Here is a 27,191-nt window from a genome sequence, read left to right as displayed (position 1 = left end):
CAAATCTCTCACAATGCAGGACCTCGGGGTTTCTGGTTTATCACTCTCGGGGCATGTGACCTCACACCTCCTTAAGAATTAAGTATTGATATGAACTGATGACTGCAGCACAGTTGGACCAGTGCTTTAATAGAACTCTGAACAGAGGGCTTGAGCACACCAAGGGGTAAGAGGTGGTCAGCACTGGCTCCTGTACTGAGGAAACTGACATAGTGAAGACCATGTTTGAACCCAACTAGGTTCATTCCTCCACGACAAGCTCTACATTTTGTTTGAGCTTCAGAAACAAGGATGAATAAAGCAAGGTGTGCCAAGGACGGGACATAGTCATACCGACTCCCCAGCAAAGTCTTCTGGTGCGAGGTAACCCCCATACTATTGTAAGCAGGTAGCCGAAACCCTCAGAATACCTACTAGGGATTAGTAACAGTAATGCCTCTAGACCCTCAGTTGCAGCAAGACAGCACCCTCATCTGGTTTTGCTGTTTTGGGTTTTTAGCTCCTGGCACAGGGCAAGGCACATGGTAAGCATACAATGTTAACATTTGCTGCCGGCATTAATAAGTGTAGGTCCCCTGGGAACATAAAAAGGACAACTGATTTATGCTCTGATGGTTGATTAAAAAACGTAAATTTATTTCTGGTAAAAATCAACATCAGGCTATAACAAAAAAATATAAGATCCACTTAAATTTTTTAATTTTATTCTTTAGGGGAAAATAGATGTTTTGCTCCTGCTATTCCTTCAATGTCTCAGTGCTAGTCTCTCGTAGCTTAAAAAATTATACTCAAGACCAATGGAAAAAATATATTACCGAAATAATAAAAGCTTTGTGTAAGAAATAAGTATACTTTTCTCTGTAAAACTATTTGTCACTTGTTCCTTTTAAATAAATTTTATACATAATATATAATTGGTGTCTAGATATAAGCTTAAATCATCTGATGTCTCCAAAATATTTTGTTTAGCCCATTAGTAATAATGAGAGTTCAATGGTTATATAAACCTACTCACTAAATCCAGACTGTTCTCCATTGGGGAAGCTTTAATTAGATTTTAATAAGAATGGTGAGTTAAATATGACTATTAAGAGACCCTTTCTTCTGTATATTAATTATGTGTCCTGATAATAAGATGTGTTTTAGGTATTCCAATTATGGATTAAGAGAGGGGATGCAGTTTCAACTTGGCTGTTACCAATATTGATGAATTTCTGCTTACTGGTTGGAAAATACATGTTTTCATTGTTTACACATTTCATAATTATCACCAGATGTGCCTTAATAAGAATGGATTATTTCAACCAAAGTAAATAATTCATTAGATTGTAAATAAAATGCATATTTGGCAAGCCAAAGAGAAAGCATTAACCAATCTAGAGTTGTAGTTTTTTTTCCCCTAACTGCTTACAGATTGCCTCGACATTCAAATCCATAAGCCACTTGACACCTCCTGCTGAGGCAAAGCCTTCCTAATGCTGAGTAATAGATTGTTCAGCAGCACGGGAAAATACATTAAGGAAAGAAGGGTGATGTTCATGTATTTTTTAAAAAACCCTCCCTCTTCCCTTGCTTTATTCTGTAGCTTTTAATACAGAGCATTGTAAACTCTTCCTCTGCAGTTCTAGGAAAGGACCTGCTCTGTCTTGAGGGATTACGTCTGTGATACACTAGGGTTATACAGTTAGAAAATGAATGGTGCACAGAAATGTATTTGAAAATAAGAGCACTCCTTTCTTTAAATTAAAGTTATCTGGATTACCTTTTTGATAATCAAATAAATGTGGCTTTATTTTAATATATGATACTTTAAATATTAAACTTGTACTTCGCAAATCTGATGCTATGCGGGATGTTGCAATTGATACTACAGATTTTAAGCCATGTTATTTATTTATTTTAGCAAACTTTACTTTGACACTTGTACTATAACAGAACTTTTCTATTTTATTTAGTCATGTTTTAAATTTTCTAACTTGAGATCATTAGAATTTCTAACTTCTAAGAAGACTAAGACATTCTTCTTAATTTTGCTTTAACTATACTAAGTACTGTCTGTAATAAAATGGAAAATAATACTGTAATGAAATAATGACATTAATTACATGCATTTCAACACACTTATGTACAACATGTTCTACTGGAGATAACTTAGTTGCTTTAAAGGTTAATTAAGTTGAGGGTTGGGGGTGTGGTATGAACCATGTACAGGCTATTACATACATTTCAACACACTTATGTACAACATGTTCTACTGGAGATAACTTAGTTGCTTTAAAGGTTAGTGAAGTTGAGGGTTGGGGGTGTGGTATGAACCGTGTACAGGCTAACAGATAACTTGGTCTAAGCTAGAAAGCCAGCCTCGGTGTCAAAAATATAACAATAGCTTTCTGATTTCTTGTGTATACCTCTACTTGTAAAGAGTATTGAGCATAAAGCAGAAATGCTTTTCATTCTCCAATTCAAATGCTAAAATTAACCAATAGCTAATGAGAAAAGCACACTAAATGATGTGAACACCAAAACAACAGGCTCAATGGTTCTATCTTTATTTGATAAAGCAAGGAAATAACTTATAATTGGGTATTGCCTATTTCTTTCTTGTCATTTATCTATCTTTGATGTGTTTTTGCTTTTGTTATGGTCCAGGGAAGTTAAGATAAATCAGCTACTGTTGCAAGTTTTTGGTTATGATTGATTTTGTGTTGTGTATGAAGCAAATCACACTGAAGCAGGTTTCAACTGTTTCAGCAAAGAACGGAAATAATAAGAAAGGAAGAAACTCAACTTTTTTTATTTCTCTAGCCATTATAACAAAGTTGATGTTTATAACTTTTTCTTGTGGTTTCTTAAAAATATTTGCAATTGTAGCAAATTAAATGTTATGTCATTTAATTTATGACCACTGGGGTCTACCATAGTTACAGAATGAGATCTCCAGGTTAATAAAATCACGCAGTTGCATAACATTTTAAATTCTCTTTAATCTCCAGGTTAAAATCTTCTAGAGATTCTCTCATTTCTGACTACTGCAACAGCCTCTGAACTGGTCTCCCTGTTGCCAGTCTTGAGTTCCCGCAATTCAAGTCCTCAAAGCATTAGGAGTGATTTTTAAATGCAAATCAGATCACATCAAAGCTCTGCTCAAAGCCCTCCAATTGTTTCCATTGTACTTAAAAATACATACATTTCCTTTCAAGGCCTCCAAAGCCCTTTATAACCTGGTTCCTGAGAGGTCCCACTACTCTCATCTGATTTTACTCCTCTCTACTCAGTCACGGGGTCAGCTGTATGTTTCATCAAAGCACCAAACTCTTACTTATCAAGGTCTCTGTGCTATAGGACAACAGTTACTTTTTATCAGCTTCATTCGGCGAAAGCAGTGTAGAGTAACAGCAAAATCCACCAGGTTACGGTAAAAGGTTGCTTTTAATCCAACTTTAATTATTACACCAGGAAGCCCATGCAGTCATTCAAAAAATTATTTGTCCCCTTAAATAAAATCATTGCAGTACTTTGAGCCTTATGCCTTTTTAGCATTCAAAAATTTATTTTATGATAGGAACATTGTTTGAAAGTTTAAATTCATTGCTATTTCTATCATCTCCTACGCCTACTTCAAAAAGGTTTTGGATTAGGTTTTATAAATTAAGTCCATTAGAATTTCAGAAAATGTGTTAAATGTAGAGATTTTATCTTTTCTTTCATTAGCAGCTCTGGGTCTGTAGGCATGGCACTATGAGATAACTATCCCATGTTTAGGCCAGGACTGAAATTTGAGGTTTGCTATCTGTCTATCATCTCTCTCTTTCTCTCTTTCCCTACTTACCTACCTACCATCTCTCTTTTGTCTATCAATCAACTGTTTACTTTCAATATCAAGCAAAAACAATAATGGTCAAGTTTTCAGAACATCAACTATATAGTTAGAAGAAAAAATATCCTTTGAACAGTGTCACCACCAGTAAAATTGAACGTCACTGTGTATACTTTAGTTTTCCACATTAATCTGAAAGAAGCTGATATTTGCCCAGTATCAATCCCTTAGGAAGATCAAGCAATTCATTTGATAGCATCTGAAATGTTCTTAACACCTCAACACAAGATGTTCTACAAACACAATGTATTATCATAATCATTGTCTCTATCTCTTCTGCACCTAGTAGAGCATACTATTTGCCATCTATCTCATACTGATGTTGTAGGGATTAATGAGATAATATCTATAAGGTACTGAAAGCTCCTTGGAATCAGCAGGTTATGTAAGTACAAGGGAATTTGATTATTTTTAACCCAATGTATTATGTTGCCTCCTAACTGTCCCTTTTCATCCAGAATAGATGCAAATGATTGATCAAATTCACCCTGAGAGAAATAGCAATATAACATTAAGTTGCTTTGGAAACTGGACTCTGTGTGTGTGTGTATTTGAAATGTCATTTGAATTCCTCTCTTAGATGAACACGTTTCCATTCTGAACTATTTTGGTTACACTTAAAGGGAGGTGATTGTAACTCTCAGATCTTGATCTATGAAGCTAAATGTTTTGTACCACATCACTGTTAGAAAAAAAAAGTTATAAAGTGAGACATAAAGTCATTTTAGTAGCCTTTGACAAGACTACATTTAACAGCTTTTAGTCAAGATTTTACTAAATCTATAGACACTTTAGAAATAAAAGCCTGAATTGATGTTTCATAAAACCTCATCAATTTTTCCCTTTCTTTTCAATTAAAATTTCTCTTTTTGAAAGAAATTTAATATTCCTTAAACAAAAAAGCCTACATTTTAAATGAGAAATAGGATGTGGAGAGTATTAGTATGAATCAGAAACAAATTAAATGGTATGTAATGAAGAATTAGAATTAATTCAAGTGCCTATGGTACTGTGCTTTGAAAAATACATATGAAGGATTATGTGCAACAGACAAGAGCACTGCATCACAGTTTTCAGTACCAGACACTCTACTATCTGCCCCTCTCTCTTGCTGTCTCATAATCCCTCTGTTTCTCCTTTTATCAATCCTTCCATCCATTGATCTATCCATCTATTCATCAACCCATCTACTGTTTATTCATTCACTTATTCCTTTGTCCATTCATCCATCCATCCATCTATTCATCCTTCCATCCATTCATCCATCCACCCATCAGTATTAGGCAAGATTCTCTAGAGAAACCAAACCAGTGAGAGAGAGAGAGAGAGAGAGAGATAGAGACAGAGAGATATATTAATTTATTATGAAGAATTTATTCACATGATTATAGAGGCTGAGAAGTCTCATGACCTGTCCTCTGCAAGCTGGAGACCCAGGAAAGCTGGTGGTGGTGTTTCAGTCAGAATCTGAAGGCCTGAGAACCAGGAGAGCTGATGGTGTAAATGCCAGTTCGAGGGCAGGAGAAACAGATGGCCCAACTCAGGCAGTCAGGCAGAAAGAACACAAATCCTTCCTTCTTCAGCTTTCTGTTCTATTCAGGTTCTCAGTGAATTGGATGATGGCCACCTACGTTAAGAAGGTCACCAATTAAAATGCTGATCTCAACCAGGAACACCCTCGCAGACACACCCAGAAATGATGTTTAATCTGGACACTCTGTAGCACAGACTATTGACACATGAAATTAACCATCACATCATCTACCCATTTATCAATGTATTTCTCTATCTTTAGTATGTTTTTTATCTGTCTACATGTGTTTTCATGCAAATAAAAGCCAGCTGCAGGGTTATTAAGTTTTGTCGACAGGGTGCCTGTGTAACAGCCTCACCACTTACTAGCAGGACAACTTTCATAAATTACTTTGTGTACCTCAGTCTCTAGCTGTAAAAAGGGAATAACCATAGCTGAGCTCATACGGTTGTTGTGAAGGTAAAAACAAAAACAAAAACAAAAACAAAAACCTACATGTAAAGCTTCTAAAACAGGGTTTAGCATAGAATAAGCATTCAGTGATGTTATCTATTAATAGTAGTGATCATTATTCCCTCCCTAATTCCTTTTAATCTGGCTTGCTTTGTTACTTCATGATAACTCTTATTATTCTTTCCTTCATTCATTCAAAAATATTTATTGAGTATATACTTGGCATCTATTAATTAAACATTATATTTTTCTATTGGATATCTTGAATTTGAATCCAGATGACCTTTTTTTTTTTTAAAAATTAACTGTATTGCATTTATTTTTGTTACTTTGAAGAGGCCACCTATGTTAATCCTATTTCTCATCTCTGAAATAGGAATAAGACTGTTTTTCCTGTCTGCCTCACGATTGTGAGGGTTCAACACTATAAAATATATGAGATATTTTGTAAAGTGTAAAACTCAGTGGCAACAAGTGTCTTGTGATTATTTACACACTTCCTGCTTTCTCCTTTACTCCATAGGGATGGATTTGCTCAGTTTTACTATCTACTTATGGTGGATGCCTAGAAATGATCTCCAGTTGCCGATCCAGAAATTGTCATTGGTACCCCCATGTATAGTCTACATTTATATTATTTTCCCTATACACTAAACTTAATTTCCAAATCCAAAGAACATTCTATTTGCTATCATTGAACTTCCGGTTTCTTTAAGTTGAAAAATCCTGGAGTCAATTCAATGCAACAAAATAATTGAAAACGTCATTTTTCTACTGGAATGACTTCTATAATTTGCAGTCATCTACCAGTTCTTCACGTTGACAGTCAAAGCTTATTATACTATGGATTGCGCTTTAAGGTTATAGTCTTAGTTACCAATACTGTTCTGTATGCCCTCGGCATTCCAAGAAACTGGACAATTTGCATCATCATGCCTGTGCTTTTTCCCTTCATGAGTTAACTTATTCTTATCCCATTTCTACTATGGCCCTTATTCTCTCTTAGTTAACAGACAAACTAAGTGAAAAAAAAAAGTACCTTAGAAAATATATCGCACATCATATACAGTTAAGAGATAATTTCTAAAAGTTTCTTTTAACTGTCACCTACCTATATGGAACCATTTTTCATTCTCTACAACTTGGTATGTTCTCTTTTCTTCAAAATCCTATGGTACTTTTCTATTTTTTTAAGAATTTACTCTATTTTACTTTGCAACATAGTTAGGTCTACATGTTTTGATATAACTACTGTTCATCAGAGCTGTGTCCTCTCGTTTTTGTGGTAAGAATCATAGCATCATATTCATAGTAAGACCTCAACGTAGATATACTTTGGAGACATTGCACATTCAGTTCCAGACCATTGCAATAAAGTGAATATTGCAATAAAGTGAGTCACACATTTTTGGTTTCCTAGTACATATAAAAATTATGTTTACATGATACTTTATTAAGTGTTCACATACAATATATGTACCTCAATTTAAAAATATGTTATTGCTAAAAAATGCTAATAATCATCTGAGCCTTCAGCTAGTTGTAATTTTTCTGTTGGTTGAAGATCTTGCCACCTCAATGGCAAGATGTTGATGGCTGCTGACTGATTGGCGGTGGTTGCTAAAGTTTGGAGTTGCTGTGGCAATTTCTTAAAATAAGACAACAGTGAAGTTTGCCACATCACTTGACTCTTTTTTCCATAGAAAATCTTCTACAGAAAACAGCATGTGATGCTGTTTGATACATCTTACCCATAGTAGAACCTCTTTCAAAATTGGAGTCAATACTCTCAACCCTGCCACTGCTTTATTAACTTAATTTATGCAGTATTCTAAAATAATTTGTTATCGTCTTAACAATGTTCATAGCATCTTCATTAGGAGGCGTAGATTCCATCTTAAGACACTGCTACCTCCTCCCATAAATCGTGAATGTTCTTAATGGAATATAAAATGGTAAATCCTCTCCAGATGGTTTTCTATTTATTTTGCCCATATCCATCAGAGGAATTACTCCCTATGGCAGCTATAGTCTTACAAAATGTATTTCTTAATCAATAAAACTTGAAAGTTGATATCACTCCTTGATCCAATGGCTGAAGAATAGATGTTGTGTTAGCAGGCATGAATACAACATTAATCTCCCTATACATCTCCATCAGAGCTCTTGGCCAGTTACATTGTCAATGAGTAGTAATGTTTTGAAAGGAATCTTTTCTTCTAAACAGTAGATCTCAATCGTGTGCATAAAATTTTCAGTAAATCATTGTGTAAACAGATGTGTTGTCATCTAGACGTAGTTGTTCCCTTTATAAAGCATAGGCAAAGTAGATTTAGCATCATTCTTAAGAACCTTAGAATTTTTGAAATGTTAAGTGAGCACTGGCTTCAAATTAAAGTCACCAGCCACATTATCCCCTAACTAGTCAGCCTGTCCTTTGAAATTTAGAAACCAGGCATTGATTTCTCTTTAGCTATGAAATTTCTAGATGGCATCTTCTTCCAATATAAGGTTGTTTTGCCTACCCTGAAAATCTGTTAAGTGTAGCCACCTTCATCGGTGATCTTAGCTAGATCTTCTGGGGATAACTTGCTGCTATCTTTTACATCAGCACTTGCTGCTTCACCTTGTACTTTCATGTTATAAAGATGACTTCTCTCCTTCATCCTCATGAAACAACCTTTGTTAGCTTTGCATTTTTTTTTCTGGCAGCTTCCTCACCCCTTTCAGCCTTTATAGAACTGAAGGTATTGAGAACCTTGCTCTAGATTGGGCTTCAATTTAAGAGGATATTGTGGCTTGTTTTATGGTCTATCCAGACCACTAAAGCATTCTCCATATGGCAATCAGGCTGTTTTGCTTTTTGTATGTGTTTACTGGGGTGGCACTTTCAATTGTTTTTCAAGACCTTTTCCTTTACATTCACAACTTGGCTGACTGTTTAGCACAGGAGGCCTAGCTTTTGGCCTGTCTTAGCTTTTGACATGCTTTCCTTACTAAGTTTAATCACTCTAGATTTTGATTTAAAGTGAGAGATGTGACACTCTTCCTTTCACCTGAACACTTAGAGGCCATTGTAGGGCTACTAATTGGCCTAGTTTTAATATTATTGTGTCTCAGGGAATAGGGAGGCTCAAGGAGGAGGAGAGAAATGAGGAAATGGCTGGTCAGCAGAGCAGTCAGAACACACACACTTATTAAGTTTACCATCTTGTATGGACAAGGTTTGTGACATTCCAAAACAATTATAATAGTAACATCAAAGATCATTGGTCACAGACATAATAATAATGACCAAGTCCGAAATATCGTGAGAATTAACGAAGTGTGACACAGAGACGCAAAGCGAGTACATGCTGTTGGGAAAACGGCGCTGATGGACTTGCCCAACACAGTGTTGCCACAAACTGTCAATTCAATTTAATTGTAAAAAGCACAATATCTGAGAAGTGAAGTAAAGTGAAGCACAGTAAGATGAGGTATGCCTGCCTGTACTTCTCAAGGAAAGTTGGGCTGCATGGGAATATCTCGGTATAATTATTGGGGAAGCAAACAAATATGTCATATTTTCTTGATGATTACATAGTCCAGGAGAGAGTTTCAGCTGTTCTCTCTTTGTCCACACCAAGCAATGTACACTGCACATTTTTCAGTGTAAGCCCTTCTTCTCATAGCTAATACTGCAGGAGTTTTTTTTTTTTTTTTTTTTCTATCTTTTTTTCATGCGTTGACAACTGTGAATGTTTCCAGTTCTGGGACCTCTTATCAATGTTCACAAAGCCTGCTATCCTTAGTTTGATCCAATTCAAAGTCAGAAGAGCTTGGATCATGTTCTGCCTGATTCTACTACTTACTCACTTGTGGATTTGGTAGCATCCACATCCACATCTGTTTATCTATAAACTAGGAGTAATTCTTGCCCTGCCTAACACTGAAACTTGTGTTTGCGTATGCCAATACACATAAAAGCACTCTCATTTAAACCCCTCAGCTGATCTACCACCTTCTCATAGCAATTATTTGTTTGTCAGATGCTCAGTTGTAATTAATCCATCATGTAGGCTAACTTATACAATCTCTGCTCTGCTGACATTTACTGAATACTGGCTATACGTGAGCCTTGACCATCTGTGATTTACTGTCTTTTAAATGAGGGACCTAGAGTTGTATAAGATAAGATTCATGGCCTATGGGAACTCACATAAAGTAAGAGAGACAGACATATCAACAAGTTTAATAAATGTGATAAGTCTTTTAGGGTATTTTACATAGAGTGCTGTGGTGAACAATATAGGGAGTTAGAAAAGTTTTTAAAATGAAGATGTTGAACTGGATCTTTGCCATGGCATTCTGCTCTTCTAGATTTTCCTCCACTTTTCCTCCATTAAGTCACTTGCATCACATACTTCAAATTTCAGCTTTCTCCCAAATCTTCGCAGATTACTGTATCTTCATGTTTTCTAGTATTTTGTACTCAAATTTGCATTACATTGCATTTCCTTCTAAAACACTTCCTTCTAAAACACTTCCTTCTAAAGTGTTTTTTAGTTATTGAATAGTATAAATCTTATCAGCAGAGACAAAATACTAAATTTATTTTCTACTCTTCCTTCTTACTATTTGGCAAAATAACTGGCATCCTCTGTTGGACCTTTAAATGATGATGCTCTGTCTTCTTTCTGGACTCCCTCTCTCTTTCTCTCTACCCTTACCCTGCCAATACTGTGATAATTATCCTTAAATGTGTATCTTCAGCCAAGATCTATCTTCTGAGTTCCGGATGCTCCTGACTTTACACCTCAGCCTGGATGCGTGAAGTCTGCATAAATGACACGTCTGTCTCCGATGAGTCGACGAACACCTGGGTCCGTAGTCTTGTGTCGAATTGGGTACAACCACAGGGGCACATGTGGAGTGGTTTTAAGGAGCAGAGTTTAATACGCGAGAAAGAAGGAAGAAGCTCCTCATACAGAGCCAGTGGGAGGGGGGCTCTAGAGCCTACAGAGGAAACCCCATGTTCAGAAGAAAAGTGGCTGCTTATATGAGGAGGCTGGAGGAGGTGGTGTCTGATTGCATAGGGCTCAGGGGATTGGTTGACCAGGCGTGTCCTTTAGGTAGCCCACGAAAAAGCTGGCCCTCCCACCCTAGCCGTTTAATATGCAAATGCAGGGCGCCATGATGTTCTACACAGGTGGAGATATGTGGGGGAAGCCACGTTGCCAGGCACATGTGTGGGCAAGGAAGAAGACTGGAATCGCCATGTTTGGGTGGAGCCAGTTTCTAATGGCTGGTATTTGCATATCAAAGGTTGCCTGCCCTGCTCTAAGAGCCTGGGCTTTCCTCCACACAAGAATCGTTTCTGGGGCTGTTTTAAAAGAAGCAAAAACTTCCCAAGGACTCCTTTGCCTCTTTATCTGCCTAAAATAATTTCTTAATAACTCCTAAAATATTACAAACTGAGTAAATCTAAAAAGAAACATATGCCCTCCCCCCACTGTGTGCCCCAGCATGCCCTGGCCAGGAATCTGCTCTCCCTCAAGGTGCTACTTACCAGTAAATGCACGTGATTGCTCCAGAGAGAAGCCTAGGAGACCCCTCTCCCCTCCCTCTCATCCCTTATTTCCGAATACTATGTCCTATTATATATATTCTGTTTGCCTCTATTAATCTTATCAACTGCTATTACTCAAAGCAGTTGATAATGACATCTTTTTAGTTCTCAGACTTGCAAATCAAACCTTAACTATTATATCTGTGTAGTTTTCCTCCTCTGCAGGGAGTCATCAAAGCATTAGAGTCAGGTGATCATTTACTTGATAGGCCTACAGGGTGTCAGCAATGGATTTGAGATATACCTAATGGCTATAATCATCTCACTGACCCACCAAACTTAAGCAATTAAATATACATGTACATTTTTCCCGCATATAATCAGTTTTTTACATGTGTGTTATAACATTGAAAAATTGAAGTCTTAGGTGGAGCATTTTCTGCAGTGATGAAATTTTTCTATTGTAAATGATGCATGTCTCTACTTTCTTAAACAAAATATCCTGAACATAATAATTCAACATTTCCTTGAAGAGTCAAAATTGACATTTTGGATATCAGTTATTTCATTACTGTACAATATGTCGATGCCTTCTGTTTAGGTGTGTAGGCCTGTTGCCTGTTCACTAAATGACCCGATACACCTATACCTTTAAAGTTTGTGCTTTTATTTTTATCATTTTTATATCGGACTCAATGTGTCTTTGTAAAGTTACATGTTCCTAAAGAGGTGGATCTATCAAGTTTTCTTCACATAACTCTTAGCACAGAGCTTGCCTAAGTAAGTTAGGGGATTACTCTTAAAGATAAAACTATTTTAAACCATGAAGTTTTATTTATTTATTATTTTATTTTATTTTTTTGAGATGGAATCTCACTCTGTTGCCCAAGCTGGAGTGCAGTGGCTCGATCTCAGCTCACTACAACCTCCGCCTCTGGGGCTCCAAGGATTCTCCTGCTTCAGCCTCCTGAGTAGCTGGGATTACAGGTGCCTGCCACCATGCCGGGCTAATTTTTGTATTTTTAGTAGAGACAGGGTTTCACCATATTGACCAGGGGCTGGTCTGGAACTCCTGACCTCAAGTGATCTGCCTACCTCAGCCTCCTAAAGTGCTGGGATTACAGGCATGAGCCCCCACACACAACTTAAACCATGACTTTTTAAAAAAATTCCATTTTGAGGGAAAAGGAAAATGTTAATCAAGCTAATATAAGTTAATACCTTCCTATTTACCTTTTTTGTATATGGAGTTAGATCTTACGAAATGTTTTTTAATCCATAGCATATTTGTACCAATAAAAGAAAGATTTGCAAGGAATAACTTTCCCAATTATAGATAATTTGAAGAATCCTACTGATTAGAAAACTGATTTTATGTAGGCTTAAATATATCTGGATGCCACTGCTTCCTCTTCCCATCCCCCTTTCACATGCTGTCCTTAACATTTGTGGTGGAGAAACAGGTGAATGTTAAAGAGCCGATTCAAACTGAACTGATACACATTTTGCTCCAGGGCAAAGGGGAAAAACAAACACTATTTCACTGGAAGCAGGATGGCTTGCTGGGATTTCATCCCCTTAGTGCATTGTTGCCCTTCATTTTCTAAAGATAAATACATCAGTGTCCATTGGGATGGCTTCACGTCTCCATTTGGCACCTAAACTAACATAATTTCCCTTCCTCATCTTCTTTGTCATCAAGCTATGGAAACGACCGTTGCAAATTATTACTGAGACAGTGAAAGAGATCTGATCTAACCAACTCCATCTTGCTTCTGTTTTATTTTTTTGTTTTTGTTTTTGTTTTTATACAGAGTCTTGCTCTGTCGCCCAAGCTGGAGTGCAGTGGCTCTATCTCGGCTCACTGCAAACTCCGCCTCCCAGGTTCCAGTGATTCTCTTGCCTCAGCCTACTGAGTAGCTGGGATTACAGGCACACGACACCACACCCAGCTAATTTTTGTATTATTAGTAGAGAGGGGGTTTCATCATGTTGGCCAGGCTGGTCTTGAACTCCTGACCTCAGGTGATCCACCCGCCTTGGCCTCCCAAAGTGCTGGGATTACAGGCGTGAGCTACCACACCCGGCCATCTTGCTTATAACCTCCAAACTGTTCTTGTTCATTCTTGGGTGTAGGGTGAACTAACTTTAGAAGGAACTTAGTTTATAGTTTAAAAGAAAGATAACCCTTTGCCAAAACAAACTTTGCCTGGAGACCAGCATGCCTTTGTAAGACTGACAAATTAGCCACAAGATTAGAAATTATGGTTTAGGAGTCATGTAGCTGGAGGCTACAGGATTCTAACCCTCCTGAAACTGCTCCTAAGATCAGTGCTTGAGATATTTTGCAGACCCTGAACTTGATGGATCAGCTGGCACCACCCAGATTGATAAACTGGCTCATCTGATCTTGTGGCTCCCACCCAGGAACTGACTCAGCAGAAGAAGACAACTTCCGCTTTCTACGATTTCATCTCTGACTTGACCAATCAGCCCAGCAGGCTCACTGGCTTCCCCTACACACCAAGTTGTCCTTAAAAGCTCTGATCCCCAAATGCTTGGGTAATAATTTGAGCAACAATAAAATAATTACTCAAATAATTTGAGTAACAATAAAATAATTACTCAAATAATTTGAGTAATAATAAAATAATTACTCAAATAATTTGAGTACTAATAAAACTTTGGTCTTCCACACAGTTGGCTCTGTGTGAATTATACTTTTTCTATTGCAATTCCCCTAGCTTGAGAAATTAACTCTGCCTAGGCAGCAGGCAGGGTGAACCCACTGGGCAGTTACACTACACGTGAATTAGGATGTGGCAGCCCTGGAAATGGTCTTGCCCCAAGCTTAGTGAAGGTGCGTCTCCTTAATGGTGCACTAATTCTAAATATATCAGTAGGATTGCTGCTTACTGGCCATCTTTCTTGGAACAACCCTAGAGAAAGGTTCTCTATACCATGGAGATAAAATTTTCCTGCTTACAGCCACAGCAATAAAAGCTACAACCCAGTGTAGACTCAGCTTGCTCACCATGTGTTGGTCATCGGATATTCAATCTAAGAGACTTACATAGGTAAAATAGACAGAGACACCAGCCAACACATTATACTCCACATCAGCAGCAGGGGCAAGCTCTGACGGACTGGAAAAAAAATTCAAGCCTCATTTGTCAAGCTCCTTTTACTCCTGACATCCTTTTCCTTCTTCCCACCCCCACCAAACACATTTCATCTTAGATTTCATTTTTAAAATATGGTTACGACATGAGTGGTTGCAAGCAAAAATAACAGGGATTTGAACAAAGAAAACTGACAAAAAGTACCCTGGGACAAGTTTGCCTGAAATATAAATTGTTTTTATGGGCACAGACCAGCTTTCTTGCTGGTCTCGAGCTGTCACTTTGGGTTATTTTTATTGTAGTCACTGAGGATGTTGGCTCAAAAGCAAGCAACTAAGAATGAATGAAGCAGAGAAGGAGAGTGGCAATGAAAGTCCCTGGATAGCTCAGAACCAGCCACACACACAAGGGAGTATTTCCCCAGCTCCCCTAGACCCACACACATGCCTGCTTGCATACACACACATACACACGTGCCCCACATTCCTACATGACATACACGTTCCAAAGTCTCATTTTTCTTTCCTCAAATGTACGAGATGAAGGATCAAAGCCAGAAAGTTTCTATGAGTTCTCAGCTGTGAACAGAGAGAGAAATCAAAATCTTTTTTCTCTGCAGTCTTACTTTGAGTTAAAAGAGATGGATGATGTTCAGCTCTTCATCTAAGTATCTTGAACTCTCCTCTTCTGAATTTTCCTCCTCTACCTATTGGTCATCATTAGTGTGCTTTACCTTCGACTGCAGGGCAGAGTGGTGCCAAACCTACTCCATTAATCAAGCAGCAGATGGAGAATAAAAGCCTATGAAACTGGAAAGCTGGAATTCTTTATTTCTATCCCCTGAGATTTATGAACAGTACCCAGAGGCCAGAGTTATTGAGAGATGATCGTGTACTAATAAGCTTTAGAAATGGTGGCTCTTCCTGTGTGTTTGTGTGTAGTTTGATGTGTTTAAACAGCTGAGCAGAAAATTGACTCTGTATTTTCCAAAGTACTTTGCAAAACATGTCTTAAATATAAGCTTTGTTTAACATACCAGTGGTATTCTAATACCAGTGCCTAGCGAACACTCTTCATTCCCTGATGTGCTTTTGAATCTAACTTAATGCTATAGCTGGGAGTGCCTGTTTAATATTTATGGAGACTCACAATGTGTTAAGTACCAAATGAGGCTGACAAGAGTAAATGTTCAAGGATGACTTCATTTTGTTTAATTCCTAGGAAGCAGGAGTGAAATGTATGCGTCACTGGTTAGGAACATGTCTCAGCAGACATTATTCTATAAGGACATTTGACTGAGCCTAACCAAAGGCTGATAGTGGTCATAGGATCCACCAAAATCAGGTATCCCCATCTCTTGACAAAGGCATAGATCTTAAATGTACAGCTCTATGGTTTTTACATGCATATATGCACCCAAGAAACCACACGCAGTGAAGACAGGGAGAGAATTTATCACCATATAAGCTGTCTTATGCCCTTTTCCTGCCACTTCCTCCCACTTCCCACACCTAAACACTTTCTCAGTTCTATAACCATAGATTGACTTTGTTGATTTATGAAATTCATATAAATGGAATCAATCAGTATATGCTTCTGTGTGTCTGCTTTCATTCACTCAATATGTTTTTAACAACAACAACAAATAATAATACAGGAATTTCTTTATTCCTTTGTCCTGCTTCCTATGGGTTCTACTTTTTTTTCTTTTTTAGAGACAGAGTTTTACTCTGTCACCCAGGCTGGAATGCAGTGGTATGAACATAGCTCGCTGCAGGCTCAAACTCCTGGGCTCAAGTGATCCTCCTGCGTCAGCCTTCTGAGTAGCTGGGACTGCAGGAGTTCTACTTTTGTCTCTTATATTGTTTCTGCATGATCCACGATTCTCTTCTTTGTCCATGCAGTTTTATGTTCCTATACCCTTCTGCACACTATATTCCATTTCTTTATTGTTATTTGTAGAAAATACTTGATTTCATGGTCTGCACTTGCTCCAAGTTGCACTTTATGGCATCTTCATCAGTTCTTGCGTATAGTTGAAATACTGAAGCATTCTCCATCAGCTTTTGATTGCCAGCTCTCAGATACCCAGGGAGTGTCTTCATTTTTGGTGGCTCCTTGCCCTGAGGTCCCTCTGTTTTCTGAAATAAGAATAGGTAGAATTATATAGATCACATTGTGTTTGCCTAAGGGAAACTACTTCCAAGTTGAATACTACTTCCATAGTTGAGTGCCACCTAAAAAGTATGTCTACTCCTGTGCACAGGTCATTTTTTAAAAAATTATATTATCTCAGTACGTTGAAATCCACATCCTTCCCATCATTTTAACCTTTGACTTTGCTGTCAGGCCTATTTTGGTGGGTAAACATGCTTGGATGACTTTGTAAGATTTTTGCATAAGCTACAACTGTGCTGAATAAGTGGGGTGGTAACTAGGTCTTTTGGTGGGTGAGCTGATACTTTGCACTTCACATCAATGTACATCTGATTCTGTGCTCACAGCAACATGCCTCCATGCAGAATTCAGTTGTGCACTGACTCTGAAAAGTCATACTAACTGATATTCAATGGGGAACCTCCTGATACGCTTTATGGATATCATGCAAACTTGCTCTCAGGCCTTGTAATCATCCTGAATTCTAGAACCATCTTTTCTTCACTACACTAAGAGAAAGGTGCTTTAAGGCTCATGGACTCATATCACACTATGAATCACCATTTTGGTAGCCAGTCAAGTAGCAACATCTAAAATGATCCTTGCATACATCTCAGAAGGATAGTCAAGACTCATGTTTATTCAGATGCCCAGTACTTGCACAGGCAATTTTATCTCATATTTTCTTGACTTTGTAAGTATTTCCATAGACATCCTTGTTTATGCTACTTGGATTTTCCCTGGGCTGACCTGTCAAAAGCAATTCAACAGAAAGACAGCACTCACTCTGTCTTTAGCATGAAGAAGGAACAATTGTTAAGCTTTAAAGATAAAGAATTTAATGTGCTAAGAGGGAGCAAAGGTGATGACGTTTGCAATACAAATTCAGTGTAAATATGGCTTTTCATTCCCACCTCTTGGGATAAAGTGGTAGAGATGCTAGAAAATCTTACAGCATACTTATGGGGTAAATGTCATAACCTGTTCAACAGCCTTTCAAGAAATACAGAGTGTAATCCCTAACTTTGGGAAACTGGTCTCTAAACAGTCTCTGATTCTTTTTGTTCTTCCTTTATTTTCTCAGTCCCTCTATCCCTCCCCCACACCCTCCCTCCCTTTGCCTCTCCATCCTTCTCTCTCCCTTTCACTCTTTCTCCCTCCTCCTCTCTGCCTTTCTTTCTTTTCCTTTCTTCTTCACTTTATTTCTTTCATTATTTGGGTGTACCTAGTGTGTTCCAAGTATCTTTCTAGCCTTTGTCAATGATCACATTGTCACTGGTCATAAGACAAAGACCCAGTCCTCATGGAACCTGCTTTTCCCCCTCTTTTCCTTCTCCTGCTTTTTTCTCTCTTTCTGATTGATTTCATGTCATGCCATTGAACTAAAACTAGAGTAGCTAATAGTAGAGATAGGGAAGCTATCTTTCTTGATGTTTACATTTCAAAAGGCTGTTTCCCAGGTCCTTGAGAAAGACATTCTGACAGGAGACTGGGAGAAGATTTCAGAGACAGAGAAAGAATTTGTAATTATAAGTTTCCTAAAGTAAATTATCTAAGAAAAAAAGGGTTAGGTCCTATAGTCAGGAAGAAATCTGTCTAAAATTTATTCAAGGTGAAGGACTATTAAGTCTGTATTGGCCAATAGTCATCCATTTAATTTGAGTTCTTGATCTGCTTCCCTAAATACCTGTTGGTTTTGTGAGGAAGGAATATAACTTTAGTTTCTCCTTTCCCTGGGAGTGGTTTTGTTTTCCTCTCTGCTTACCACCCTCCTGCCCTTCTCGCTTAGTGCACCTTCGGTTTCCCTTAGGAACATGCTCTACATCCTGCCAAACTCGTCTCCAAGGGTCCATGGATTTATGAGTTCATCTCTCACCTGACTTTCTTTGTAAAATAATGTAAAGCAGCCCAATCTCATTACTTCCAGCCTTTAGAGAGTCTGAATTTAGGTTATAGTTTCCTAGAGAACAAAGACCATGTTGTGATTGAGTGCCAATTTGAATAGATAAATGGGTTGGTGAGCCTCCCTTTGCCCCAGCAAAGTAGCACTCATTCCGTGACTCAGTGACAAGTCAGCTGACAATGAGAAATGAAGATAATGGGGAATGTGTGCCTGTCTAAACAATAGACGGCAGAGTAGTCTGTTCCTAGGCATTCTTTGAAATCTGAATATTCACTGTGTGCGTATGTTAAATGTCAAGTATAATTCACTCAAAATTTCAGCTCCAAAGAAAACAAAAAAGCAAGTGTTGGAATCTACAGGAAACAATGGGGAAGGTAACCTATAGAGGTAAGGAGACTCTGGAAGACTTGAGGAAGTTTGAGGAAAGTAAAAATGTTAAATGTATAAAAAAGACAAGACAAGTTCCTGTAAACATAAACCAAACTGAGAACAACGTCTAAAGAACCTGTAGAAAAGGATCTTGCAGTGGCCAAGGATTGAAGCCTGTGCAGAAAGTTCAGCTTACTAGGTGTCAGACCCAGAGATCCCTCTGACCTTCATCACAGAGGAAGCTGTAAATCTGTAGTGCTTTGTGATTCTAAGGAGCAGTTACTTGCCTAATTGTGAGGAGAAAAAAAGGAAAAACAATTGACAGAAGCTCATGGAGAAAGTCTACTAACAAAAGATTTAGCTAGTACTGAGGAGGGAAGGAAAGCAGAAAAAGTATGCTTGCAGCACTAGACTCTGTTTATCTTATTTACCTGGCACCTTGAGTTCCCAGGTAGGAGTTCAATGGCTGGGTTAATGGGAGGAACAAATTGTTGATTTATGGTGCACGCGCTTCGCAAAAGTAGAATAACTGTTGACCTGTTGTCTTAGTGAGTTCAGGCTGTTTTAACAAAATAGCCACAGGCTGGGTGGCTTAACCCACAGAAATTGATTTCTCACAAGTTTCAGAGGCTGGGAAGTCGGAGATCAAGGCACCAACATGGTCAGTTTTTGGTGAGGGCACTCTTTGTGGCTTTAGATGACCGGCCACATTCTCACTGTGTCCTCATGTGAGGGAGAGTGAGCAAACTCTAGTTTTTTCTTCTTTTTACATGAACATTAATCCCATCATGGTGGCCCCACCCTCATGAGCTCATCTGAAATGAATTCCTTTCTGAAGGCCCCACTTCCAAATCACATTGAGGGGAGAGCTTCAACACAGGCCTTTTGGAAAGACACACACATTCAGTTCGTATCACCTGTTAAAGTAAGCACAATAGGCTAATCTATTGAATTAGGTGGCCAGGGCCCAGGCATTCTCTTGCTGTCAGGAATAAATGGTGGTGAAAACAGTCATTCTTTAATGATGCTTCTTCTTGTTCATCATGGATGGGGAGAGGGTTGGGGGTTGCTCAGTTCAGGTCATCATATCTGCTCACATTACGTTGAAACCCTTTTTGCCTTTGATAATGTGCTTCTCAGATATCCCTGTGTAGTTTCTTGACTTTTCAGTTACTCTTAGATATAAAAACTGTATCGGCCCGGCATGGTGGCTCACACCTGTAATCCTGGCACTTTGGGAGGCCAAGGTGATGGATCACCTCAGGTCAGGAGTTCGAAACCAGGCTGGCCAACATGGCAAAAACCCATCTCTACTGAAAATACAAAAATTAGCCAGTCATGGTGGTGGCCGCCCGTAATCCCAGCTACTCGGGAGGCTGAGGCATGAGAATTGCTTGAACCTGGGGGGAGGAGGTTGCAGTGAGCCATGATTGCGCCACTGCACTCCAACCTGGCGACAGAGTGAACTACGTCTCAAAACAATTAAGTAAAAATAAATAAATAAATACAGTGTATCTTGGCCATGAACATTTACATTCATTCCTTTAAAAACTTTAAACTCAAAGCTTTCATCTTTTCTCTGCAGAGGTCAGATTTGTGGATCCTGCTGACAGCTGTTGGAAGGCGGTGATGTGGAATTCTCTTCTTTGTCACAGCCATTTGATTGGGATGAAGAGGGGAGAAAAACAAAAATAAATGTATTTGCGCCTCAATACAGTGAGTGCCTGTTCTCTTCTGGGCTGGCTACATTTGCTCTGCCTCTGTGTGATCAGCCCTATTTCGCTGGTGATGAGATGTTTGTCCCCTCTCTCCTGGGCGGGGTTTACTTTTCTAACACTGAGAGGCCAAGCCCCTTGCTCCTGGGGTCTTATATTATTCAGCTCTCTTGGGAGCTACTTTTGAGGCCTTTGAGCCTCTCTGCCTTTTCTAGGTTTTCTTTGCCTAAATTAAGCATCTCTTAGCATTTGCTCTCTACTCTCCAACTTCCCGAACCCTGCCCTCTCTCCCCGATGCATCTAGATTGGAGCATGTGCTCTGCCGGTTCTGTGACTCATAATTTTCAGGCAAGAAACAAATGATCTGTTGCTCACACAGTGGGGATAGTTTGGGCACCCTGTCATCTACAAGAAGAGGGAGAAATACCCCTATTTGGTGTGCCATAAACTCTATATTCACTTGAAATACAAACTCTTGGAATCACCCCAAGGCTCTGTAATAGGACCCAGTGGTGGATATTCAGAGGGCTGGAGCAGGAGGACTGTAACAGCTGCTTTGCTAAAACGGCACCTTTCAGCGACTGTTGTGAAGATTATGGAATGAGGGATGCTTTGCAACCATACCTCCTTTTATTCTCAACTGTGGTCTCTGGTTGACAATTAATGAAATATAATATATGGAAAGTATATATTTGTATATGTTTTTAAGTAATATATGTCTATATTTTATAATATACTATATATGTATATATTTTTGTTATGTATATATGAGAGAATATGGAAAGTATATATACATGTGTATATATAAAATACAGAAATATATTTACTTTTTTTTACTTTAAAGGCAATCTATGTTTCCATGATTATAACTGGCGTATGTAGGGGCTAGAGTGTAAGAATTTTATATTGATAGAAACATTGTTGCCGTAAATACAAACTACTATTTTGCTGGTTTAAAGCATTAGTTTCAGCACACTCCATGATGTATTTTTGACAACTTGGACAAATTTTACAGTGAACTGTGAGGACTCTAGATATGAGCGTTTCATGTTTTTCTGTGAGGCATTGATTGATGGCTCCTAAAAATAGAATACTAAGGAGAGGAGATGTCAAAAGTCATCCAGACTAGCCCCCTGCTTTTAAGTGCTTAAATTGAGACTGAGTGCAGTCTAAACTTCTCCTTCTTCTTTAAAATCACTCTATAATGGAGCTCCCACAACCTTCTTTGGTGTTGGTTCACGCGAGCATGTTTTTCTAATACCTAATGCAAATCTTTCTTCCTGTGGTGCAAACGTACTTTTTATTTTTATTTTATTTATTTATTTATTTATTTATTTATTTATTTTGCAGTTTTAGCTCACAGTCTATTGCTGCAGCTCTTTGACTTTTCCTTTATATTTGATGTCAGTGGGGATAAAAGTAAACATGTGAATTCCCCTCTGACCTAATATTGTGCCCGGAGGCCTCAGGCAACTTCTAAACCCTGTGGAAACTCAGGGAGAATGGCAGAGGGCTGAAGGCCGACGGCCTCCTCCTCCCTCGAGAGCCAGGGAAGGAAAAAGGGAAACTTGCGTGGGAGGGGAGGAAAAGGGGATAGACAGAGGCAGAAGGGCACACAGGGAGAAATCAGTGGAGCACGTGAAGTCTCAAGACCCTGTGAAGAGGCCGTCCTGCAGTGAGACCAACACTTCTTCACCTTTACGTAGAAAGTGCTGCTGGGGGCTGAACCCACCGGAAACTTCCACAGCACCTCGCTGCCCGCACCCCTTCCTAACTCATTCAGTGATAGTTTCTAATCATCCTTTCCAAAAGAAGAGGTACCAGTTGTAGCAGCCCGTCCGCTGGCCTTTTTCACAGGTAGGATGTGTGGGCAATGCATGTTTAATGTACGGAGAGCAGAGAGAGAAAAGAATGGGACCTGTTGGGGACTGTAGTGGAGAAGCAGGCTGACTATATGAAGGGGAGGGATGAATAGAAAGATTAAAATGGGTTCCAAAGGACAACATCTTTCATACGTGAATATGAGTAAAGAGAACTTATATATTTTTTTATTTTTTTATTTTTTGGAGACGGAGTTTCACTTTTGTTGCCCAGGCTGGAGTGCAATGGCACGATCTCGGCTTACCACAACCTCCGCCTTCTGGGTTCAAGTGATTCTCCTGCCTCAGCCTCCCAAGTAGCTGGGATTACAGGCATGCACCACTACACCCGGCTCATTTTGTATTTTTAGTAGAGACGGGGTTTCTCCATGTTGGTCAGGCTGGTCTTGAACTCCTAGTGACCCACCTGCCTCGGCCTCCCAAAATGCTGGGATTACAGGCATGAGCCACTGTGCCGGGTGAGAACTTATAGACTTACAGATCAAATTACTTTTTGGTAGCCTTACCTAGCTTTGGTCATTTAAAAAAGGGTCATTAATATTCTTTTATTGAGTTAATAGAAAGTTTTAACACTGTATTTTTAATATCTTAATACAACTACCTACTTTCTCTCTGGCAAGCTAAGACGCATTTATGTCAGCCCAACATGGAAATTTGATTACATTTGCTTCCAAAAAAAAAAAAAAAATACTCACATGGCTGAATAGTGCTCCGCTGTTCTTTTCTTTCCTTTTTTCTACTTCTCTTTCTTTTATGTGTGTGCGTGTGTGTATGTGTGTTTCATTCTGCCAGTGTTATTTCCTTAATAGAAGGAAAGCTGAATATAAAGAAGAAATGACCATTTCTTCACCATTTAATAGTTTAGAATCATGTATACCTAATGAAAGAATGAATCTAGATTACTTTCCCTAAAATTGTAACTTTCTACCCCAAGTTCTTTTTTTTTTTTTTTGTATTAAAGATAAAAGAGGCTAGAGCAAGGAACCCCTAGTGTATTAAACTTTTATTATATCCAGACAAGGCAAAATTACAACTCCGATTTCTATTGCACTAGGGAGAATTTAAGACCTCTATACCTACATTTTTAAAAGGTTAGGAAGAACTGTACACAGCTGACATTTCAGTGTATGATCAAAGTGTTCCTCAATCTTAAATATATACTTTAAATGTGTCAGACACACCATCACCCGCTCACTGTAGCATATAAACTTTCCCACATACCACCTGACATTTCCTGACCGAGTGATTTCATTGTTCAGTGTGTCCTACTTTCTGCTTGTCAAGCCACTCTATATAGCATGATGTCTGTCTGAGGAGGACCTGTTTCACACTGGTAACAGATTATATCTGTACTTCTCTTTCAGATTCCCCTATCATTTTTAGATATTTTAGGTGATTGTCATCACCCTTTCTTTGGTGGCCAAAAAGGGGGGCAAGAATCCAACTTTTGCAACATCATAAGTTTAGCGCAACAAACAGCAATCTTTTCTGCCATATCGTGCCTGATCTGACAGTGTATTTGAAAATTCTGGGAATTAACTGTGATGTGCAATTACTAGTGGTGCTTTTATTTCCAAATCAAGTTGTCAAAATCAGCAAGGAGTATCTAAGAGACAGGACAAAATGCTGTAAGGAAGGAAATCACAAGGTCATGTGTGTTTTTAAAAATCTATGTAGCCCGGACCATTTGGGGTAAATGCACTAATAATTTCCTTTGGAATTTAAGATGTCAAAACAATATGATGGGCTGAGACTGCTGGAGACTTAGATGCATAGAAATCCAACAATTCTTATGGAGTATTATTTTATGTGCAAACTACTTTCTTTTGGTGAAATAATTTAAAAAAATGGTTGTGAAATAATGTAGGTGCAAATGTCTTTGGTATTGCTTCTTTTCCAGGGTGAGGTTATTTTGCTTCAATTGCACATGAATTATTGAACGTTATTTCAATGATTTCTATTCTATTTTATGGTCAGTCCAATGATACCTTTTTTTTTTTTAAACTTCTGACAGATAGGCAGCTCAATTGAGGAAGCACCACTAAGAAGAGTGTACTGTTTGTTGGAAAGAATCACTGAGGAAAAGAGTGGAAAATCGAGAACCCTGGAGAGGCGCCCATGTGTCATGTGCAGCCTCTACTGAGCTGTAAGAGGCCTAGCTTCTCTTTGCTTTCTTCTTTCTCTCTCACCTGGAAGCCCAATGTCCAACTAGGAAGATGTTCGGTTTAGGAAAAGGGAAATTTACTTCAACAAATATTTACTAAGGGGCTGCCCTGTGAAAACACAGTTATAGTTTATAGGTGGCTAAGAGACAGTTTACTGAGCTGCAGGCATTATCTACAGAGCCTAAAATCTAGGATGTTGATTATATTTTAAAATGCATGTGCAGACATGTGCTCATGGGTTATATGCAAACAGCCACACATTTGTACTAAAGCATTAAATAAGGTTAATAGAAGAAGAGCACACATTCATTTTAGCTTTGAAAATGATCATTGGCCGGGTGCGGTGGCTCACGCCTGTAATTCCAGCACTTTGGGAGGCCGAGGTGGGCGGATCACGAGGTCAGGAGATCGAGACCATCCTGGCGAACACGGTGAAACCCCGTCTCTACTAAAAATACAAAAAAATTAGCCTTAGCTGGGCGTCGTGGCGGGCGCCTGTAGTCCCAGCTACTCCGGAGGCTGAGGCAGGAGAATGGCGTGAACCCGGGAGGTGGAGCTTGCAGTGAGCGGAGATCTGGCCACTGCACTCCAGCCTGGGCGACAGAGTGAGACTCCCTCTCAAAAAAAAAAAAAAAAAAAAGAAAAAAGAAAAGAAAATGATCCTAGGTTTATCCTGCTTCTTGTTCCCTGTTTCTAGCAGTGGATTATGGAATAGGAAGACTGACATCCAATTGTGGGTACAGGAACCACAAATTCCTCCACGTGAGTCAATAAGGATGAGGATGAGAGGGTCCACTCATAATTTTTCCCCTTGTTTGTTGATTGTTTATATTTTAGCTTTTGAGGGATATGGAGTCAGTATAATAAGGTTTATTTAATGTATACCATGTCTTAAACTATAGCAACTCAACCCCTCAGGGTATTAACTCTTGAACTGAGCTGTGAGAGGCCATTCCATTGGTTTTAGAGACCAGCAGCTTCCACATGATGGTGTGTATTAGTCCATTCTCATGCTGCTATAAGGACATACCCGAGACTGGGTAATTTATAAAGGAAAGAGGTTTAATGGACTTACAGTTCCACATGACTAGGGAGGCCTCACAATCATGGCAGGAGGCGAAGGAGGGGCAAAGGCACGTCTTACCTGGTGGCAGGCAAGAGAGCTTGTGCAGGGAAATTGCCCTCTATAAAACCGTCAGATTTTGTGAGTCTTATTCACTCTCATGAGAATAGCACGGGAAAGACCTGCCCCAGGATTCAGTTACCTCCTACCAGGTTCCTCCCACACCACGTGAGGATTGTGGGAGCTACAATCCAAGATGAGATTTGGGTGGGGACACAGCCAAACCATATCACAGTGCATAAGAAAACTAAAGGATCACATGTTCATGTGGCCATTATCACTTCTTTGACAGAAAGTGGGCTCTTGGTCTTAGGGTATAATTTACAGGCTCTGATATCAAGAAGTCGCATAGTTTTTGAGCCCTTGCAGAGACACTGCAGACTGGGGGGAGGGGGAAAGGGGTGGGAACAAAACCCTAGCAAGAGTGCATCAGCATCTCTTCCAGGGTGGAGGGTGCTCTTATAATCAATTTGCTACCAAGTGGCTGACTAGTCTCCTTGAGGACTCAGAATTAGTCTCTGCTGATTACAGGTCAAATATTCATCAGTGGTAGAGGCTTTGTAGATAGACAGCTTATCTCCATCAAGCCATACATACCCATCCACGCTGCCCCTGTGACGATTCTGTCCCTGGGTCCTGGAGTGGCCGAGGATAGAGGTCAGCTGATATCACTGGATGGATAATGTTGTGTTTTCTGATTGTTCAGTTTTCATTGGTGGTACGCGTTCTATGGACATTGATGTGAGACCTTAAGACCTACATACTTTGCACCAAATCCCATGGGTCCATTCAAAGGCCTCTTCCACCGGCATCCTTGTCCTTGCTCTTACAATATTCCTCCTTCAATGATGCCTCTCACCTTCCAAAATGTTTGCTTTTGGCCAGGAGTTTGTATATATCCTTACCTCAGACTATTTCTTCCTCTGTCTGAAGTTGAAGAATAAAAGTATTCCTCCAGGCTCTGCCCACAGGGCCAGTTTCCCCTTGCCAGTGTGGTTCAGAGTTACCAGTGGACTTGTAGTTTCACAACTCTCCATTATTAGTCTGATACAGTATTTCAAGCTCACCCTTCTGCGAATAAGGTTCAAAGTTCTTTTCCTCTTTCTATCAGATAGTTGTAGGACACCCTCCCCTTCCCCCTCCCTTCTTCCGTTTTTTTTTTTTTTTTTTTTTCCACCTGAGGCCATTGAAGTAAACTAAGAGAAAGATGTCAGCTTAAAAGAAGTAGATAATATTTGATTTGAGACACCGGTTTAATGTTTGTACTCTGAACCTGCCTGGCCCAAATTTAGAAATTTCTATTGTCTGTGACATACTGGCGCACCTGCTTTGTCTTGTGATT

The 27,191-nt window shown here is 39.1% G+C and overlaps 1 long non-coding RNA gene across 1 annotated transcript; it reads left to right on the top strand.

Annotated features, from left to right (window-relative positions):
* The first annotated feature begins 155 nt into the window (after nt 1-155).
* Nucleotides 156-24,661, top strand: LOC105476974 (uncharacterized). The gene is made up of 3 exons (XR_984371.3): nt 156-363; nt 20,552-20,682; nt 24,576-24,661. It is a non-coding gene; the product is annotated as an uncharacterized lncRNA (long non-coding RNA).
* Nucleotides 24,662-27,191: the final 2,530 nt, after the last annotated feature.

The sequence above is a fragment of the Macaca nemestrina genome, chromosome 19 (assembly GCF_043159975.1).
Source record: "Macaca nemestrina isolate mMacNem1 chromosome 19, mMacNem.hap1, whole genome shotgun sequence".
NCBI lineage: Eukaryota > Metazoa > Chordata > Mammalia > Primates > Cercopithecidae > Macaca > Macaca nemestrina.
This window is presented reverse-complemented; position numbering and strand designations above follow the sequence as displayed.